Consider the following 22,632-nt stretch of genomic DNA (forward strand, 5'->3'; position numbering starts at 1 on the left):
TTAAATGCATTTTAATTAATTACATCTAACTAAATACATTAAATGTAATTTAAATAAGAAATACATATAATATGTTTAATATATCGGTAGCCTATATGTTCTAACATGTCAAACTTTGTTGAATATTTATGATCAAGGAGTTCTGTCATTACTAACTGTGAAGACAGGATGAATTTTACAGCAGATATAGATATATCTGAATGAATAAATGGATAGGTGGATGCTGTATATAATATTAGGCTGAATGAAACTGGTTTACACAAGTAGTATTTAATAAGAAACTCCTTTCAATACTTTATGATGACTATGAAGGGTGAGAAATTTCAAAGTGCTTGTACTTAACATTTGGGAATTTTTATTAGGTAATTTAGAACTACGATAGAGAGAGGTTTTATAACATTATGGATTTTTTATTTTAAAATGTACCATTCACCTTTCCAATACAATGCATTGTACTTTACAACTAGCTAGTTCTAAGAAACCAGTTTATCATTCCCATACTTTTATCTCATTAAAGAAAACTATGATGCTAATTTGAAAAAGAGAAGTATTTACTCCATTACATGGGATGTTTCATTAATTAGCAAGGTATTGCACAGGGAATTTTTTTTTTCTTTCAGTTAAAGGCTGAACTATGTTTTTGCTATAACCCTCATAGATGCAAGAATGCAACAAGAGCTGCTCTCAAAGAGAGTTTTAGTTATGTCTTTGAGGCCAAATCTCCTACTTGGTTCCACAGCTGCTTAGAGATGAGACATAAAATACATCAACCCTCTTCCTAGGATAGCACGTATCTTTAATATACCTAAGATCTGCCTCCATCAACCATTTGCAGGACCAAAAATGGCATTTCTATTGTGGCAGGTTTCGCCACTCTTTATTAACTGTATTGCCACCTTCCCTCTCATGCCCAGAACAGGCCATGATTTGTGGCTATAGATTTGTTTTAACATCCTGGAAATAGCTGGAGAGCTAGTTTAAATGGTTAGTTGTGGCTTATTCCCACATATAGATATTAGCAGTTGGTACAGGACCAACCTGCTACTCAGTCAGGGTATGTCTAAACAGCTACATGTGCACCTTCATCTTTCTATGTGCACATTGGGCTCCCACAGACAGTTGTGACTAGGAAAAATGCATAGGGTAAATCTGAAGCTACTGGAATTACCTCTTGGGCTGGAAAGCTAAGAATGAGTTGTCTTCAGTTCTGGGCATGATATGGTCAAAACTCAGTTTCTATGCTATAGACAATTCCATGATGTCAGTAAAGGTTGTGTTTGTATTTGAAACAAAAACCCAGTAAATTTTCTAAATTTCCTAGAGAATGGCAATGCTGAAAAAAATCTGTTTCTGCAAATACCAAATCATAAAATGATAGAATCATAGAAAATGAGGGGTGGAAGAGGCCTTAGGAGGTCATGTAGTTCACCCCCCTGGTCAAGGCAGGAACATCCCCAGCTAGATCATCCCAGCCAGAGCTTTGTCTAGGCAGGTCCTAAAAACCTCCATGTATGGAGATTTCACCACCTCTCTGGGTAACCTGTTCCAGTGTTTTACTACCCTCCCAGTAAGCAATTTTTTTCCTGATATCTAACCTAAACTTCCCTTGGTGCAACTTGAGACCATTGCTCTATCATTTGTCACAACTGAGAACAGTCTAGCTACATCCTCTTTAGAACCCCACTTCAGGTAGTTGAAGGCTGCTATTAAGTCCCCTCTCAGTCTCCTCTTCTCTAGACAACATAAGCTCAGTTCCCTCAGTCTTGCCTCATAAGTCATGTCCCCCTCACTGTTTTGTTGCCCTCTGCTGGAATCTCTCCAATTTGTCCACATTCTTTCTGTATTGGGGGCCCCAAACTGAACACACTACTCCAGATGTGGCCTCACCAGTGTTTAATGGAGGAGAATAATCACTTCCCTTGACCTGCTGGAAACAATCCTACTGAGTCCTTTTGGCCCAAACCTCCAATTTGTCTAGGTCACTGAATCGTAGCCATACCCTCCAGCATATCTACTACTCCCTGCAGCTTGGTGTCATCTACAAACTTGCTGAGGGTGCACTCTGTGCCATCTTCCAGGTCATTGATGAAGACATTGAATAAAAGCAACCCCAGAACCATCCCCTGGAGCACTCCACTTGATACTAGTTGCCAACTAGACCACAAGATAAACATGAGCCTTCAATGTGATGCTGCGGCTAGTAAAGCGAGCAAAACGCTGGCTTTCATTCACAGATGCTTCTCAGGCAAATCCCAGGATGTCATTCTCCCGTTGTACTTGGCCTTGGTGAGGCCACAGGTGGAGTACTGCATCCAGTTTGGGACTCCACAATTCAAAAAAGGATGTGGAGAAGCTTGACAGAATACAGAGGAGAGCCACACGCGTGATCAGGAAAACGGACCTTATGATGAGAGGCTGAGAGCTATGGGATTCTTCAGCCTGGAAAGGTGCAGGCTCAGGGGTGATCTGGTGGCTGCCTATAAGTTTATCAGGGGTGCTCACCAGGATCAGGGGGAATGTCTGTTCTCCAGAGCACCCCAAGGGATGACAAGGTCAAATGGTCACAAACTTCTCCTTGACCACTTCAGGCTGGACATAAGAAAGGACTTTTTTACTGTCCGAGCCCCCAAGGTTTGAAATAGACTGCCACTGGAGGTAGTTCAAGCACCTACTTTGAAAGCCTTCAAGAGAAATTTGGATGTTTATCTTGCTGGGATCCTATGACCCCTGCTGACTTCCTACCCCTGGGGCAGGGGGCTGGACCTAATGATCTTTTGAGGTCCCTTCCAGCCCTAATGTCTATGAAACTAGACATCAAGTCATTGATTAGTCCTCTCTGAGCCTGATACTCCAGTCAGTTTTCTATCCACCTTACCACAGTTTTCTATCTACCATTCATTCAGCCCGTACTTCCTTAGTTTGTCTGGAAGAATGTTGTGGGAGACCGTATCAAAAGCTTTGCTAAAATCAAGATATCACATTCACTGGTTTCCTGCATCCACAGATTCAGTCACCACATCATAGAAGGCAGTGAGGTTGGTCAGGCATGGCTTTCCCTAGGTGAATCCATGCTGACTGTTCCTAATCACCTTCTTCTCTTCCAAGTGCTTAGGATTCCTTGTGTACCTGCTCCATGATTTTTTCTAGGGACTGAGGTGAGGCTGACTGGTCTGTAGGTCCCTGGATCCTCCTCCTACCCTTTCTTAAATATGGGCACTATGTTTGCCCTTCTTCAATCATCTACGACCTCTCCTGATAGCCATGAGTTTTCAAGGATTATGGCCAATGGCTCTGTAATCTCATTAGCCAAGTCCCTCAGCACCCTTGGATACATCCCTTCCGGGCCCATGGATTTGTATATGTCCAACTTTTCTAAATAGTCCCTAACCTGCTCTTTTAACACTGTTGGTTGCTCACCCCTCCCCAACCTGCACTGCCTGGTATAGTAATCTAGGAACTGACCTTACCTGCGAAGAAGGAATTTAGCACTTCAGCCTTTTCTGCCTCCTCCATCACAAGGTTGCCTCCCCCATTCAGTAAGGGACCAACACTTCCCCTCATCCTCCTCTTGCTACTGACATAACCCCATGAGAACCAGGTCCTGTTATTGGAAAACTTCTGCTAGCTGTTTGAAGAAAGCTTCATGCACCACTTCCTCCTGGTCTGGTTGTCTATAGACCCCCACCACAACATCACCCTTGTTGCTCTCCTCTCTAACCTTAACCCAGAGACTTTCAACAGGCCTATCTCCAGTTTCATACTGGAGCTCTGAGCAATTGTATATCTCTTTTACATAAAGTGCAACTCCTCCTCCATTTCTCCCCTGCCTGTCCTTCCTGAACAGCTTGTATGCATCCATGATAATGTTCCAGTCATACAAGCTGTCCAACCAAATCTCTGTTATTCCAACCACATAATAGTTCTGTGACTGTGCAAGGACTTCCAATTCTTCCTGCTTGTTTCCCAGGCTCCATGTTTTCATGTACAGGCACCGGAGGTAACTAGTTGATTGCCCTTACCTCTCAGGAAACATGAGAACATTTTCATTTGAAATATTTCCAAAACACAGAAGAATTAGCAGCTCTGACTCCTAGCTACAGGGAATGTAGAAACTCTGGGTATCCATATACAAGAGCAGAGGCTGCTCCAATGTGCTGTAATTACAGTGCATCAGAGCGCTCTGTTAATTAAGTCTGCTGGAGCATGGCAATTACTGCGCTCCAGCAGCCTCAAGCATTTCATGCATCAGCATCCCTACACTTAAAAATGTCAGCAGGGACACTTGAACTAAAGTTTGTTGAACAAGCTTTAGTTCAAGTGCCCCCGCTGTCATTTTTAAGCATAGGGACATGAGCATACGTAAGCATATGCTGTTAATGACATGATTATGTCATTAAATTATGTCATTAATGACATGAGCATAATTTAAGCATACATGAGCTGCAGCAGCGCTTTAAAGCAGAACTTGGAGCCACTCCAATTAAAGCGCCACCCCCGGGACATGTGTAAAAGTGCCTTCTAAGCCCATGGTTAGGCCAGGGCTTTCAAGGTCCTAGGAAACTTGTTCTAGGATAATCTGTAATCCTTGATGCTCCAGTCCAAGGCGAGATCTTCCAGGCTGCAGACTGTTGTGGAAACCTTCATTTCAGTGAAATTTAATTAAAACCAAGATGCTTCCACAAAAGATTTTAATTTCAATGACCTGATATTTTTTCTGGAAAATCCATGTTTCACTGAAGTATGGAGTCCCTTGCAAGCTGTATAAGGTATATTTTTTACAGGTCAAACTATATCCCCAACAGCTGGTATCACCTCAATTAACAACAATGACAGTCATCTATCAAAACTCACACATATGGCTGTTGCCACCACTGGAGCTGAACAAGTAGATTTGTGAAAAAAGGACAGTATTGAGATGCTGTCAAGTCCTCAAGGAAGAAAAAGGGACTCGCATCAATCCTAGGCAATTCGTCTGAAAGCATCTCAGAAGACCAGGGTTTGTTTCTGGTGGCAAAATGTAATTTCCCTTCTACCTCCTCTGACCTGGACACACTAGTGTGTCATAGATATCTAAGTCCAGAATGTAATGTTCTTTAGAGTCCTTGAAACAACATAAGCTATTGTATGAAAAAGAAACAAAACCATTTATTAATGTTCTTGGGGGGTGGGAATTGAAACCTTTCACTTTTCTTGTTTCCCAGGGTTCATCTTCAATTCTTACACTCACAAAAATATCCATTAGAAGGTACTATCTCTTAATTCAGCTCTTTCACTTGCATCTCACTGCACCAATTAATCATTGTGTAGTGGCCCCAGTTATTTCTGAAGAGAGGAGATGCAAACTGCCGGATCTCTGGGATGGGAACTATATACGTTTTTGAAGTGTTGAAGATCTTTTGGTATTTCAGTTGCTACTTGCATTCAAGAAAGTGCTATTTTTATCAATAAGGTAAGAGTTACTGTTGTCTTGAAAATTATATAAATAGATAATTCTGTTATTTAAAGAAATCCACTCTTCCTTTGTGCTGTTTATTAGCTATTTTAAGTGGTGTAAAAAATCAGATTACTATTAAAAATTATATCATCAAAAGGAAATCCTATAACTTAATTAAAACCTTGGATATTGGGAATATCAACCCTTTCAAAAATCCCTTCTAAATTGTTGTGTTTCCCTGTCCTTTTGACAACTTCAGCTTTCCTGAATCATTTTCACTATATTCCTGCATCTGCTGTTGTCCTCTATTCCTAAACAAATCAATACGTGGGATTTCTTTTTACAAAGCCTTTGAAACCAAAGCAATTGTGTTGATAAGCTTTGATTTATTCCAAGGAAGAACACAATCAATTATCTAATCTCTTGAAAATAAAGTACATGACGGCCAATGTACATGATGGGAGATAAATTCCCTGCTGCTGTGTTGGAGATTAACACTCTTGAAAGTAGGCAAGCAAATGCAATGATAATTTTAAGAAAGGCAGTTTTATAAAGTTAAACATTGCACTATAACAAGGCTTCAGAGAGCAGTATATTAAACATTTAGGGTTTGTTTCGCCATCTTAGTGTTTCCACATAACATTCTTGGCATTGAAGTGTTACAAACAAGATTTGGGAGTAGAAGATCAATGTGGCCTGAGCATGTTCTTATTCTGAAGCGTGCTAAACCAGCTTCAGAGCTGCCTGGAAGCTCAATGGCATAGAAACTGCATAGAACATTTGCCTGTACCTGATCTCATACAAATTACTTCCTAGAGACTGAAACCCAGATTCACAAAGACCTTTATGGTAGTTTTAGAGTAATGTTGTAGCCATCATGGTCCAGAAATTATACAAAAGGCAAGGATTTCTTAAGGTGATTTTTTTTTTTTCCTTAACAATATATTTAGGATAGAGTTAGCCAAGCTTTTGAATGCAAGGCATTGTTCATCAGGTTTGACAAATGCATTCAGGTATTGAAAAGCTGAGCGTCAAAGGGTATATTTACATGTGCTCCGATGCATTCTGATTTAGAATGCATTGGAGCAGACTAGATTAATATCAGAGCAGACTAATCTCTGAGCAGACTTGACTAATCAGAACACTCCAGTGTGCTGCAGCATTTTGTGTATTCAGCGTCCTCACATTTCAAAATGGTGGCAGAGGCGCTTTAACTAAAGCTCGTTAAACAAGTTTACCAGACCACCATGGTGGCCTGGCACTCCTGGACCTTGATAATCCTCTCAAGGAAGGTGATGTGCCTCTTCTTGAGGGTGAGAAGCATGTCCTGGAAGACACGGTCCTCCAGGTCCCTTTCTCACTCCAGGTCCTGGGCTATCCAAGCCCATGAATCTGCCAGCCATTCCTCTGTCACTGTGACCAGCTGGTCCAGTAGGAGGAGGGTGTGGTCCTGTGTGCATCACTGGAGGAGGCAGTGCATGTGGAAGGTGCTGACCAAGAGTGGTGGCATCGTTGCAGACATCCTCATTGGCAGCTGGTGGTTCTCCCCCATGTGCAGCTGCTAGACCTGCAAAGCCAAAACAAAGAGGCTCCTTGTAAGAGTTTGCAACATTTCAGAGATAATATGCACTGTACCAAGGGGTTGTGCACCACCCAGCCTCAGATCAGGAGTCGTGTGCACACAGTTGCCCAGGGACAAAGTAAGTTGGCTGGATGGGTCCGTAGTTGGTCTCCTGCCGAGCCTTCCATCTCTGTTCCCTCCGCAGGGGCATGTGGACCACTTGCCACCTGTGGCAAGCAGCCTGCCTTCCCTGTCCCCTATCCAAGCCAGGCCAGGGCTAGATCCTGCTGGCAGCTGCCACAGAAGCTCCTGACCAACTAACCCCCTTTCTCCTCCCTACAGGCCAGGCAGTTTTCTCCTGCTCCACCAGGCCTCTGGTACCCAGGATCAGGGGGTGAGGGGCTCCTACCTGACCTTGCTGAAGAGCTGGTGACAGTCCCCTCGCCTCTCCCTGGCAGTCCTTTCCAGAGGACTCAGACAGGGACCCTGGGTGTTGTTGGGGATTGCCACGTGCCCACAGCAGAGGGGCACACTGCCTAGGGGCCAGGCAGCTGGAGACACAGGCCCCAGAGGTCAGTCCAGGGGTCTGCAGGCCAACCTGGGCCAGTTATGGAGGCATCCCTTCCACATGGCTAGAGGAATTCCCAGCCATTTGGCTCTGCCCCAGGCAGAAGGCTGGCCCTCTGTTGGTGTGGCTAACTGGGAGCATCTACATGTGCGCTACTGTGCAGTACCTAATGCACAGTTAAACTAGTACTTGTATCTACAGGTACTAGCTAACTGCACAGTAGACTAATTTATTTCACAGTAAATGCCACACACGTGTACACGGTGATGCTTTACTGCACAATAGATTAATGTACTGTGCAGTAAAGTGTCTCATGTAGATGTGCCCTATATGCTGGAGGTAGATGCCAGTCTACCCCTTTTCTACACAAAAAGACAGTTGGAGAGGGTGGTAGAATCACCTGCTTCATTTTAGTCAGTAGTTTTTCAGTTGGCAAAGTCACCTGGGATATAGAAAATCTGATTCCAGTTCCTGTTCCAATGAATGAGTTATTCCATTCAAAATAGAAGAGAGGGAGCCCAATGCCAAGATATCCTATAAGCTAGTGGCTAGGCCCTCATTTCATGTTGCATCCAGAATTTAAAATGGAGGACTCCCCAACCATATTCAGTTTTTAAAAGGAATGACTCAGGGCTTTTATATTACTTCCCCGGCACTGGAAAGCCTGAGTATGCCCTATCAAATGCTGCCTTCCAGAGCCAGAAATTAATCTGTGAAGCTAATCTGGACTCATCCTTCACTCCGGAGGAGGAGGATCTGCTGGAGGTGGGGAGAACTAAAAAGTTCCTGAGTGGCTGCAGTCGCATCAGGAGCAGCCCCTTTGGGAAGCTGTGCATGTGGACCAGGGCCAGGACAGTACTGCCTGGCAAGCATAGGGCAAGAGCAGGTAGAAGCACAGTGCAGGCTACTCTAGGCAGGAGTGGGTGAAGCCCAACCTCACACAGACGATTCAGGAGCAGCTGCAGGTCAGATTGGGGGGTGGGGGGGCTCACCTAAACCTGCAACGGACTGGGGAGAGTTCTGTTGCACGTGCCCTTTTCCCCTGCCCCTCTCCCCGCCTCAATCCCCAACCAGCAACTGGGACCAGGCAGAGAGACATACACAGCAGATTAAGGGAAAGTATTGTTCCCCTCTATTCAGCACTGGTGAGGCATCTGGAGTATGTATCCAGTTTTGGGTCCCCATTACAGAAAGGATATGGACAAATTAGGGTCCAGTGGAGGAAAATGGAAATGGCTAGGGAACTGGGGGTAGAGGGAGAAAAAAATTGGGGGGCTGAGCACATGTGCATATGCGTGTGTATGCTCCCCCACCCATCTTCCATGCAGACACCCCCACACACTCAATATATGAGAGTAAGAGTTTATTTTGAGCTATCATGCAATTGCCTCTATATACACTACTCACAAAAACATAAATCAGGACAAAATTTTTTTTTTAATAAAATTAAAATATGCTATAGTAGCTGTTTGATTTTTAGTATATGATTTGGGGTTTTTTATCTATACTTTGTTAAAATTAAATCTTCTGAAAATTTTTATGCAGGTAGCCCTTGACAGATCATCGTAACTCATTAAGTGGCACTCCAGCCAAAATAATTGCCCACCACTACCTCTGTGGGTCTGAGAGTGGGGACCGGGGATGAGACCAGAGTAGATTCATGGGTGAAGTTTTGAGTTCTGGAGTGAGTTAGCAAACTCTGGTTGTTGGGGTTGGGGTGAAGTGTGTTCATGACCTCTGGTGCTTGAACATGCTTCCCTTCTAAAGTAAGGATAATTGGGGAATATAATTACATAACTTAATTAAAATAAACTAATTAAAATGTTTAAACTTGCTGCAGTGCCATACAACTATTTATACTCAAGGGCTGTGTCTACATGAGATGCTGACTGTGTAGTCATTACTGCAGTTATTTAGTACTCTTCTATTCAAGTACTAAATGACTGCCCAATAGCAACTATGCAGTCAGTGTCTCATGTAGATGCAACCCTTGAGTATAGATAGTTGTATGGCATTATGCGAAGTTTAAACATTTTAATGTATAAACAAGTAGTAGATGACTGTGCAGTAACCTGAGTTACTGTACAGGAGCACCAATGAACATTTTTTATGATGCTACTGGGCAGTAGCCTAATACAACTGTGCGGTAGTGTCCCATCACAGTTTTTGCCATGTGACGCTACTGTGCAGTAGTATCTGCCTACAGCACAGTCAGTGTCTTGTATAGATATGGCCACTAAGTAGAGATATACTAGAAGACCGAGCTACCTAGTGTGGTTAGAAACCTAACAGATCTACATTTCTCCAATGAAAAGTTTTTCCTTTTTCCTTCAGAAAAAGGTGTTTTGACAGGATGAAACATTCATGGTACCATGTTGCTTTTGTCAGATTCTTATTTTGGGGTGGGGAGGGAAACAATTTCAACAAGATCAAAATACTGTATTTTTACCTTTTTACATAAAACTTATAAGTTTTTCATTTTTGTTTCTATTCTGCTAAACTTAACATCAACGCAAAGTTTCAATTTTTAAATACCCAGATTTGAAAATCTTAACATACTCATATAGGAACATAATATTTTGTAATCAAGACAATTTTTAAAGCAAGTCTGTGATTTAAAAAGTCTGTGCCACTGAGCTTATAAATCACACCCAAAGCCTTAATACTATTCTCAGAGATACTGCTTCTTTTCTTTTCTTTCAATGATATTTAGCACTATTTTCAAATCTAAATTGGTATTGATCCAGTTAGCAATTTATTCAGACATTCCAAAATTTACATATACTCATGAAAGCATCTTGAATGGGAAGCAACTTTGTCTGCTCACAAGATTCATCACATTAGTACAAAGGTCTTGAAGATAAGAAAGAGTTATGTTTCCAGATACGAGGGCTGTTTAGCAAACACAAATGGCAACAGTGAGGGAGAGTTAAATCTGTTCAGCTGTAAGTTTGTTCTTCAAAGATACTTACAATTATAAGTATAAAAAATCCCTGAACCTTGCACATTTTTACAAAGGTTCAGGAAAAAAAACTATGAACACAAGCACACATCTTACAGGAATTTGAAATCTGTACTCAGACCCAAATTTTGTCTTATCTTTTAAAAAAGCTAAACTGTATTCCTCAATCTGACCACCCTTAAAGTTTGTACTGTTGGAATATGTTCACATTCTGTAACTTAATCCTCTTTCTACATTAAAGCAGATTTTATTTTTTAACATGTGATATGACAGACATAATTATTTTCATTTTCTTTGTCCCACTTGTTTAAAATCTGTTTTAGGCTGATGACATATATTAAAGGTGCAATAGGATCTGATGCACAGTCCCAACAGTTGTGCTTCCTGTAATGCCACGTGTGCATAAGAGGAGGCACAATTTTGGGATCAAGCGTCAGATACCATTGCACCATAATGCTGGGTCAGGGAGAGCTTATGATCATGATCCTGGGCTCCCCCTGCACCAGCAAGAAGCCAACACTCTCCTGGCTGGGAGCCCTGGTCAGCTGACAGGCATAACCAGCTGGGGCAGTGCATCAGAGCCAAAGACTTCATGTGCTTCCCTAGCGGGGGCTCCTGATCAGTTGACCAGTGCTCCCAGCCTCTGGAGTGTACAACAATCTTGAAGGGCTTTAGTATGCTCCAAAGCCTGGAAGCACTTGCCATATGTTCAGTTAAAGGCAAGATAGGAAACAACCACAGAGTTATTACACATATTTTGTGATAACTTTGTGGCTTATCCCACATTTTATCACACTATTAATTGAATGAATATGTGGCTAGTTAATCACATCTTAAGTATAACTCAGTCAGAAACCTTATTTTCCCTTTAGATTTGTCTGGTTTCAGCTTCTAGCCATTGCTTTTTGCTGTGCATTTGTCCAGTAGATTTAAAGAGCTGCTTGCATCCTACATGTTCCCTTCATGAATGAGGTGTGTGATGCATATTGTGCGTGAGCACCTGCACCTCCTTCTGTTGACAACATGCAGGCCATGTCGCCTAACAGGGATATAAGAAAGGGAGAGAGCAGGGAAAGGGCAGAAGAGCTTTGGCAGTGAGAGTGTTGTTAGACCTTACCTTTCTCAGGTATTAAATAACCTTAACATGGGGGGTGGGGCAGGCAATCCATGGCTGCATCAGTCTGCAGGTGGTTCCTGGTCTGATATGCAGCCATCTGACACAGGAGAAGGGATGGCTTTAGGGAGGAAATAAGCCCAGGTCCTGAGATAAGCCAGCAGTAAGACCTGGAGGCTAGTGAGGGAACATTGCCCAGCAGGAAGGCTACAGTTCCAGAATGCCAACACAGAGTGCAGCAAGAGGCACTCTAGAGGTTTGGGGAGGGACTAACGGGTGGAAGAGGTCCTAGGGAAACCAGGATGGGTCTTGGAACAGACAGACTTGGGGGGAGGCCAGGCCTTGGAAGTGATAGGTCTGGAGATAGGGGCCAGGTGCCAGTATCCCATTGAAGGGGCTAAGTAAAAGATAATATCAGTGAGTGATTACACCTGTGAGGCATGGGGCATGGTATAGCAGCAGAACAGAGTCATACAATTAGCCCATAAAGTAGTGACCATGACCACCTTTATTATATCCCTGCTGTGGCAGAAAGCCACCTTTGTTTCTCCCCCCAAAACTCTGCTATGTGACAATTGTGATTAGGATGGGCCCAGCAGAGAGAGACATCCTTACCTTATCTCCTTGGGTAACCTGAGCTGGATACATTTCTGAGGGAGGGGGGAAACCTGCTCCCTCTGCCTACGTGACTGGCATCACATACCTCGGTGAGGGGCTTCCTTCCTGGTGGGCTAGAGTCTGCCTGGCAACTAGTGATGTATTTCAAATTGGTTGGCTCACAGCCAACAGGTGGTGGTCTCCATTGGACCAGGTAAATGAGGTCACAAGGGCTATATAAGTTAAGGACTGCCCGGGGGGAATCTCCAACAGCCTCTGGATGATACTTGTGAGTAAGCCACTTGAGATCTAACTAGAAATATAGCTTGCAGTAACTCAGATGCGATATCAAAGGCTACCCCAGCCACAGGAGTTTGCTCTATGGGATTTCTCTGATATTGCTCTACCCTGTACCCTATTCTAACCCTGCCCTCTGTAACCAATAAAGTTCTCCTTTGTGACTAGTGTAGGAGACTTATTGAGGGGTGGGTTTAATTATGCCTAGGAGGCCCCTTGGGTCTGTGGACTAAGGGAGACTATCCTTTTTGGCCCCCGACTTGGGGAAGTGCCCCAAGTTCTTGTATTGGGTCGAGTACCCATAGGACTATTAGGCCTGTGTTTCCCCGAAGACACAGGACCCAGACAGTCCCTTCTCAGGGTGGTGGCAGCACACATTACCCCCGGACTCTGCAGTAGGGCTTGAAAGGGGGTCTGCCAGGGCTTAGGTGCCCCTGGAGAGACACGTGGAGTCTGGAAGGTGGACAGGCGTAGTGTGGTGGGAGGCTCAACGCAGGAGCTCCCCCTACTGGCTTGCCACACCTGCTATATCCCTCTGTCGGAGTCATCCCTCTGACATGGCCTTTTCCTCTTTTCCCTTCCTTCTTTATAATGGGCACCAAGGAGGCCACATTACACATAGACACTCCCCTCAAGAGATCTCGGTCATCTTTTTAATAAGTTAAAGAACTTAATTTTCAAAGTTTCTCACTGTAAGACATTTTCTCTAGCCCTGGAATCATTCATGTGGTTCTCATAGAACTGAACCGGAGGATGATTTAAGCTATAATTTTATGACTTTTAGAAAATGATTTTTGTTGCTGTCATTAGTATATGACAGCAACAATATGACAGTACTGTTACTGTAAATTGTTATCAAATTATCACAGTGGTTGAATTTGATGTTCATTAGAAAAATGTATTAATAACCCCATACATTCATTTTTGTTTTAGTTTTCCTTCATTTTCGCAGATTTGATATTACACCTCAAATGAATGCACTTAGGATTTTAAAAATATAAATAAAAGGTTTCAGGATGCAGACTAAATATTAATAGTAAAATGGTACATTCCCCATGCTATTTAACCTCTCTCTCTCTCTAGATATAGATAAGCAAGATATAAGTCTTTCAGTAGAAGTGAACACTGTCATTTCATATTATAAATGATAACTGGAACTTGTAGAAACTTCACCTATGAGGTGCATATATTTATCATTTCAGCAGTCTGAAGAAGTTTTCCTAAGGCTTTTCTGTGTATAAATGTCATCCAGCTTCAGAACAATAGGGTGAATATTTAATTCTATGATGCTGAAGGTGATATTAAGTTAGATTGGATATTATATTTACAAATATATTTTAGCATGATGCAAAGTATCCAAGTCTGGATCAAAAGAAATTTCTATTAGTTTCCAGAGATGAACTTTCTTCATTCTTGGTTTGAATCTATTCCAATTTGGTAAATTGTTTTGTGGTATCGTCACAATAATTTCTGTTAATTAGAGGTGGCAACATTAGGTCTGTGCAAAATTTTGCCAGGTGCTTCATTTCGAAGGTGTTTCAACGTATTTCGAGCTCGAAACAGCAAAATTAAAACAAACAAACAAACAGGCTTTGAAACAGCTTCAAAATGAAACAAAGGCACTCAAATCAGGCCAGAAATGGCAATGTTTTAGGCATTTTCATGATTCCCCATTATAGCCTATGGGTAGAATGTCGAAACGCATCAAAACAGTGAAACACCTTTGACGAAACAAAACAGGACACTGCTTCAAAACGAAATGATGAAACTAAACACTGTCCCTTTGAAACGGTGAAACAGACATCAAAACTAAACGATGGTATTTCACACAGCCCTACTAGCTGGGGAAAAATATTTGGGCCTCTTTAAGGACCCTTTTACCCCACTTTTCCTTTCAGCTGCCTCATTGGTTTAAGGTGAGTGTGAAGGAAGGGGCAAGGAGGGGGAGGGTTCTTTTTTTGGTTCACTAGTTCCAGACAGTCATCTCCAGGATTCCCAAAGGAAAGTTTTATAAGCCTTTTTCCTTGCCTATATTGTAAGAGGTGTGTGTACACAAGACGCTTAAATGCACAGTAGAGCTACAGTAAGCATCCACACCTACACATGCAGATGCTTACTGCAAAGTAATTGGCTTTAATTGTGAGTAAATTTGCTACCTGCAAATGCAAGTAGCAAATTTGCTCAAGATCACTTATGGCAGTGTGGTATATGTAGGCACCTGACTGGGAGCAAATGTGCTCCCAGTCAGCTGGAGAGTGGGGGGCGAGAGATTGCTTCCTTCCTCCGGTAGCTGCCTCTTGCCAGGGTGGGCTTTGCCACTGGAGCCCAGACAGGAACAATGTTCCCCTACCTTGGCAGCAAGGAGCTCCCAGCCCCTGCTCCATGACTGCAGGGCCGGGACTGGGAGCTCCTTTTCTCCCAGCCCCAGCTTCATGGTCATGGGGCCAGTACTAGGAGATCCTTACCTCCCATTGATAGCTCTGTGGTCATGGACTGGGAGATCCTTATCTCTCAGTACCAGTTCCAGAGTCATGGTGCTGATGCTAGGACAGAAGGATCTCCCAGAACTGGCCCCACAACTATGGAGCTAGTGCTAAGAGATCTTTTTCTCTTCCCCACAACCATGGAGCTGTCACTGGGAGATAAGGATCTCCCAGCCTGGGCCTCATGACCATAGGGCTTGGGCTGCACTATATCTCCCAGTGCTGGCCTCAGGACCACAGAGCTAGCACTGGAAGATAAGGATCTTGCACTTGGGCCCTGCAATCATGAAGTAGGGGCTGGGAGCTCCCCGCTGCCAGGGCAGGGGGACATTGCCCTTGCCCAGGCTCCAGTGACATAGCCCATCCCTGGGGGCAGGGAACAGTGTCCCAGCCCCACCAGGAGAAAGCTGTCTCCTGGCTCCCAGGCTACTGCAGGGGCTTGTTTCAGGGCCAGAAAGAGTGGGAGCAGTCTGCTGCTAAGAGCAGCAAAGCTGGTTCCATGTCCCTGCACATGTAGACACATACCCAGGAGAGTTTACTCGAGAGTAAAATGCTCGCAGATTATTTGCATGTGTAGATGCACACAGAGTATAACACTTTTACTTTTAAACTCTTTATAATTACAGTAGGAGTAGAAGTTTTTTCTTTTGATTGTAGACTGGTTCGGTGAGGTAATCGTTCCTCTGCCCCCTTTTTTTTTTTCAACAATCTAGATGTGTTGATCAAGTACAAAAGAACAAAAGTAGGTTCATGGTGCTGCCTTCTGCCAGATACCCATAACAAACAATTATCAAATAGGGATCTTGTTCTCTGATAAACTGAAGCAAGATTAAGAGGAGTATCTCCTAGAAAATGTTGGGAATATGTTTGAAGATACTAAACATTGGGCAAAATAAGGGGTCAAACACTTTTTACTATACACTGAAAACCTGCAATGATGATATGAAAGTTAGTTCCCTGAAATGATGCAAGGACTAAACTGAGTGTTTGCAGGGGATTAGGGCTGAGGGAAGTTTACCCCAGATGGTATAGATTGCAAAAGGGAGGGTAATCTGCACTAGAAGTGCTGTCTTGGCTGTCCTAAACTTATCAAGATGTGGCCTGATTTAAACCACATTTCCAGTATCATCTCTTCCATAGGCGATGTGTAGGGCGGGCACATGCCCCATCCCCTGAGAGTGCCAGTGGCCCCCTGACAGTGAGCGCGCTGTCTCATGGGGGGGGCATGGAGTGCCCCACACTGAAACTGCCTCCACTGGGGGGCAGCCTTCATTCCCTGGTCACCAGCCTCTGGCTGGGTACCACCCCCTCCTCTGGTCATGCCCCACTGGTGCCCCCCCAGACTCGGGAGGCACCAGTCACCCATGATCTCTTCAGCATCTAGAAAGTAAGCTATAGGTAAAATATACCACTAGGAGTGCTTAATGGGACAGAAATAATTGATATGTGAACTGCTGTTCCAATGGAGAGACAAACGTTTACAAATTGTTTACATAATTCTCTCTGCCATATTCTTGTCACCTATGCAACAGCTTTGAGTAGCAAGAGTCTTATTGCAAGAGTCTTATTGCACACTTAAAAAGGGGGGACAATGAGAGAGCGAGAAAATGACATAACAGATTTGTAACTTGGACAGTTGCATGATAAAAAGGCCAAAAGTTTGATTTTTAAATTAAAAATGATATTTTGAACTATACTTTTCCCCCCAGAAAGCTGAACATTTTTTTCATATACAAAGGAAGGTTGACACTTATTCTTAGGATAGATTTTTAAAGAAATGTTTCATAGTTTTATAGTTGTTAGGGGCTGGTCCAGCAAAATGGGCGTCAAGACAGTTTTTGAAGATTGCCATGGGGAGCCTGTTCCAAACCCTTCATATTCAACTTGTAAACAAGTTACGTCCAGCTTGATGTGATCTTCAGTCAGCTTGTGCCCATTATTTCTTGTCCTCCCCTGTGGGGCCTTGGTGAACAGATGTTCCCACAGACCCTGATGTACACCTTTGATATACTTATAAGCTGCCACCAAGTCCCCTCTGAGTCTTCTCTTCTCCAGGCTGAACAGTCCCAAGTTTTTCAACCTCTCTTCGTACGACCTAGTCTCTAGGCCTCTAACCATATGCATGGCCCTCCTTTGGACTCTCTTAAGCTTTTCCACATCCTTCCTGCAGTGTGGCACCCAGAACTGGAAGAATTGCATGCAGTTGAAAATGGAAAATATAATTTAATTTTTTTCGTGTGTGTGTGTGTATATACGCATATATATATATATACACACACACACACACATATACATTTACATTTACATATATATATATTTTAAAGTTTGAAAGAGAGTGCTTTTTTTCCAGGCCCCATCTGGTAAAATGGATGAATAAAACCAGTCCTGTAGGTAAGATCAAAGGGCACCTACACACGCCCAGCACCTGCTCTGACATTGGAGCAGACTCGATTAAGTAGCATGTGTGGGAGCAGACTCTATTAATTGTGTGTGCTGGAGCATGCTAATTAGTACACTCCAAAAGCCTTGGTGTCTCATGTATTCAGTGTCCCTGTGCTTCAAAATAGCAGCAGGGGCACTTTCACTAAAGTTCGTTGAACAAACTTTAGTTAAAGTGCTCCCACTGCCATTTTGAAATGAAGGATGCTGAATACACAAAACGCTGCGGGTGCTTTAATTAGTGCCACTCTAATTAAAGTCCCCCCCCACCACCCACCCACACCCCAGAGCATGGGTAAAGACACCTAAAGGTACTACATTTTAAGTTTTAAATTTAAACTTCTACACCCAGCTTTCCCAGGAAGTGTATAATCTTGAAATTCCACATACTACCCTTCATAGTGAAGTAGATTGATTTATTGTCTCCCCTCTGGAAAGTTTTGAAAAGAACCAGAAAAGGAATTTGAAGTTAAAAATACTTCATATATTTATTTGTCTTTCACTTAAAAAAAACAAACAACAACAACAAAAAAACCCAAAAGATACTTTTTGGCTCATTAAAATAATTTAACCTACAAACTTATCTTTGCTTTGTTTGTTTCAGCTTGCTAAAAAGAGGTGCCTATGATGTCTTTGGGAGAGAAAGGCAGCTCTGATTTTTGGTAGGGTGGGCAGAGGGAAGGGGAGGAAGCTTGCAATTAGGATAAAATACCCCCCATTTGGGACCTTATTCTGCCACTTTTACTCGGGCTGCTTCATATTCCACAAGTAGTCCCACTAAATCTGTGCTCCCTAGAACTAGGATATACAGCCTGAAAAGATTTCCTCTTATTTCAGTGGTTTTTAATCAGTGCAAGAGGACAAAAATAGACTATTATGGGAGAGTTAGTGAAAGGAAAAAAATAGTTCTATTCCCCTCCCTGTTGGTTGTCAGCAGTGGTTGCTGTATCAAGTTAGATGTCCTAAAAATAGAAGTACCCAGAATCCATGGACATTTCTGAAAATGCCAGCCTGAACTATATGCCTAAAACACAGCAAGTCAGTGGCACACTGGACCACACACATGTCCTCAAACACAAAAGCAACACACTGACTGAAGAGAAATCAGTCACTCTTTTTGCCAGAAAAGAGGCATAATGAATAATGATGAGGGTGGAAGTGGGAGTAGGGTATGTGCTTTGACTGTACTGAATGTTCAGGACTGTGGGATAAAGAATCTCTAGATGCATGAGCTTGGTAGGAAAATGAGGCAGGAGGAAAGAAAGTGGCCAATAGATCAAATTCTGAAATGAAGGAGGCAGCTGCCAGATGAAGCTTATAATTATTAATTTTTATATCTTGTACCTGCTGCCACTCAATAAATCTCGAGTGTATGGTTAATGCCCCAGCTATACAAAAGGCTAATTAAGGGCATCTAGATGATCTTTAGTTTTAGAGGGATCCAAAGCCACATATTAGGCAGGACCTAGAAGTTGTGAAATGGCACGAAAAGTCATTTTCTTTTAAAATTAGTAATAATTCAGGACATTTTTTTTTAATGAATTATAAGTAAAGCGACAGAAGTGTTGCATTAAACAGCTAGAGATACCCACACAAATCTTAGTCAAACAGTTATAGAGAGTAGGGCTAGAAGGGACCTCCAGAGCTCATCCAGCCCAACCCCCTGCCTGAGGCAGGATCAGCTCTATCCAAACTGTCCTGTACAAATCCACTGTCTAACCTCCTAGCAAAATTACACAGTCAGCCCAGAGACAACACACCATGTAACACTCTAATGTGCCAGAGGTAAAGCAGGGAAACAACAGCAACCAATATCCTGCTGATGAAAGGTTTATTAAAATAGACTTGAGAGATCCCAGGAAGAGGATTATACCCTCCTTCCCCAGCGATTTCAGAAGAAGGCAAAATCCCCCACAGTCCATACCAATCTGAGCTTGGGGTAAAATTCCTTTGTGATCCTAAATATGGCTATCAGTCTGACCCTGAGCAGAGGGGTGTCAGAACCAAATAGTTGTATGCCTATGGCACAGTGGAACATTCCTTTGGTTTGATCCATAGTGGAACATTCTGCTGTCAATCATTCTGCATGCCTGTGCCATGGTGGAAAATGTTGATACATATGGCACAGGGAGAAACTAGGTCACAGCAAAAAGTAGGTCACAGTAGGAAAATTCCGCTATGTAACTATATGCCACAGTAACGGAAAGTTACAGCTTAGAAAAAGTTCCCGCCAAAACTTATGCAAACATGCACACCACCATTGGCCAGTTCCAAATTATTCATATTGGTGACTAGCGATTGGCTTGTTAGTCATATAAAAGTTAGATCAGTTTCCGCCCACGTTGGAGAACTCCTCATATTCCTCCAGGTTGGAGAGCGCATTGTTCTCCAGGTTGGAGCACTCCGCACACCCCGGAGAAGGAGAACTCAGAGAGCGAACTCGGAGAGCTCGAACTCCGTATATATCTCTGAGAATACCTGGTGGACTGATCACCTACCAGGCCTCCCTGTCAACGACCTAGACGTACCCCCATTTCATCTTGCATGCTTGCTCAGCCAGTCACGGACGTCTCATCTTGTTCTCGGAAAGCTTTCATCTTGTTCGGTTTGCAACTGTAACCTTCTTCCTGCGCTGTGTACACCAACGGCGTAAGTAAATAATTTCTTTGTTCAACCAATACGCTTCAGTGCCTAATTCCGCTCCATTGGTCAAAAAGTATCCACCTGCAGTTTCGGGCTACTGGCCATAGCCCCGGCCTACCATGTGGCCGCCACAAGGGGCAAGACCTTCTAGCCCAGAACGTCTGGCTATAAGTCCCAGCAGGAGCATTGGCACACCCCAGTTAAAATCCCCAGCCTTGACAGACGGAAACGCCCAGTATTTCTGAGGAAAATAGCAAAAATAGGAAAAAATTCCCCCCTCGCCCCATTTGGCAACCAGTAGAACATAGGCATTGCTATACCTAGATCATTCCTGACCAATGCTGTCCAACATCTTCTTGAATACCTCCAATGATGGAGACTCAACAGCTTCCCTAGGCAGTCTACTCCATTGTCACATTGTTCCAACAGTAAAGACATTTTTCCTGATATCCAATCTAAACCAAATTTGCTGCAACTTCAGGCCATTGGTTCTGCTTTCTGCAGCAAGAGAGAAAAGGTGTTTTCCCTGTTCTTTATGACAGCCCTTGAGATATTTGAAGAGTGCTATCATGTCCCCTCTTAAATGCCTCTTCTGCAAGCTGAACATACAAGGAGAGGTTGAAGAAAATAGGTATGCATGACTTGCCTTCCATGCCCTTTATCATTTTTGTTGCTTGCCTTTGGACCCTCCTTAACTCTCCACATCCTTTTTAAAATGCAGAGCCCAAAACTGCACACAGTGCCCTAGATGAGGCCTACCCCATGCCAAGTAGAGAGGCACTATTACCTCCCATATCTTGTACCTAATTATTCTATTGATGCATCCTAAAACTGTATTTGCCTTTGGTGTGATTGAATCACACTGCAAACTCATTTTGAGTCCGTGATCTACCAAGACACCCAGATCCTTCTCTGTAGTCCTACCATTTAACTAGGTGTCGCCCATTTTGTTTTATTATTTTTGATTATTCCTCCTAAGGTGTAGCACCTTACATTTCTCAACATTGAATTTCATCTTGTTAGCTTCAGCCTAGCTTTCCAATCTGTTGAGAACCTTCTGAACAGACTCCTATCTTCCAACATGTTCAAAGTCCTTCCCCATTTCATGGCATCTGCAAACTTGCTCAAGAAGTTTTCAATGCCAGTATCAAAATCATTAATAAATACATTGAACAGCCCTGGGCTCAGACAAGTCCCTGTGAGACTGCACTTGAAACCTCCTGGCATTCTGGCATGGATCCATCTGTAATTACCTTTGCTTGCAGCTATTGAACAAGTTTTCTATCTATCTTACAATAGTTTTGATCAGCCCACATTTCTCCAATTTGTTTGTGTCATGTGGGACCTTGTCAAAAGCCTTTCTAAAGTCCAGATATACTAAATCCACAACATTCCCTTCAAAGAAGGAGATCAAGTTTGTTTGACACAATTTGTTCTTCATAAATCCATGCTGGGTGCATGTGATCAGCCTTTCCTCCTCCAGACTTCCTTAGGGTATGCTGCAGTAACTTCCCTGGTATTGAAATGAGGCTAACCAGTCTGTAGTTGCCTTTGAATTTTTTTTTTTTTTTTTTTTTTTTTTTTAGAGGGGCACTACATTGACACTTTTTCCAGTTTTCTGGTACCTCGCCCATCTCCCAAAACTTCATGAATATTATTGTCCAAGATCTCTTCCAATTCTGCCATTAGTCTGGGATGAAGTTCATCAGACCCAGCTGACTTGAATTAATTCAGTCCCATTAAAGGCTCTCTGATGGTCTCTTTTGTCATCTCATACCTCTGCTTGTCCCCTTCCATGTCCAAATAATCTTGATAGCTGTCTGGTTGTGAAGACTGAGGAAAAGTTAACTGCCTTCTTTGCTTGTTCTGTTAAGAGTTTCCTCCATGGACTACAGCTTTGCAGGTCTTTCTTTTCTGGGCAACATGTTTATAGAACCTCTTCTTGATCTCTTTATTCCACTTTGCAAGGTGCAGCTGATTTATTTATTTATTTATTTATTTATTTATTTTTATCCTAGCTTTCCTGATTTTGTCCCTGTAGGATCTTGCTATTTCCTAGTACACTTCCTTGGTGACATCCCGATTTTTCCATTACTATATGCTTTCCTTTTGCATGTGTGGCATCCTAGAAACCTCTAGTGCAGTCATACTGGTTTCTTATCGTTTTTCTTGTTTCCATTGTGTTGGAACAGTTTCTTGTTGAGCTTCTAATACTGTGCCCTTTAGAAGCTTCCAGCCCTCCTAGGCACATTTATAGATTTCATAGACATTAGGGCTGGAAGGGACCTCGGAAGATCATCGAGTCCAGCCCCCTGCCCAAAGGGCAGGAAGTTAGCTGGGGTCATAGGATCCCAGCAAGATAAGCATCCAGTTTGCTCTTGAAGGTGTTCAATGCAGGCGCTTGAACCACCTCCGGTGGCAGGCTGTTCCAGACCTTGGGGGCTCGGACAGTAAAGAAATTCTTCCTTACGTCCAGCCTGAAATGGTCTTGCAGTAGTTTATGACCATTCGACCTAGTCGTCATCCCTTGGGGC

General features: G+C 43.0%; 1 protein-coding gene and 1 long non-coding RNA gene across 2 annotated transcripts in view; one reads left to right on the top strand and one right to left on the bottom strand.

Annotated features, from left to right (window-relative positions):
- Window positions 1-5,316: 5,316 nt before the first annotated feature.
- The window catches only part of TYRP1 (tyrosinase related protein 1), a 92,116-nt gene continuing 74,800 nt past the window's right edge, over window positions 5,317-22,632 (top strand). Inside the window, exon 1 of the mRNA XM_006025304.3 lies at window positions 5,317-5,449. The gene's annotated coding sequence lies outside the window, so the exon portion shown is untranslated. The remainder of the gene's footprint in view (window positions 5,450-22,632) is intronic.
- The window catches only part of LOC102368364, a 42,231-nt gene continuing 26,581 nt past the window's right edge, over window positions 6,983-22,632 (bottom strand). The window contains exon 3 of the long non-coding RNA XR_001358160.1: window positions 6,983-7,001. This is a non-coding gene — a long non-coding RNA (uncharacterized LOC102368364). The remainder of the gene's footprint in view (window positions 7,002-22,632) is intronic.

Source organism: Alligator sinensis, unplaced genomic scaffold (assembly GCF_000455745.1).
Source record: "Alligator sinensis unplaced genomic scaffold, ASM45574v1 scaffold798_1, whole genome shotgun sequence".
NCBI lineage: Eukaryota > Metazoa > Chordata > Crocodylia > Alligatoridae > Alligator > Alligator sinensis.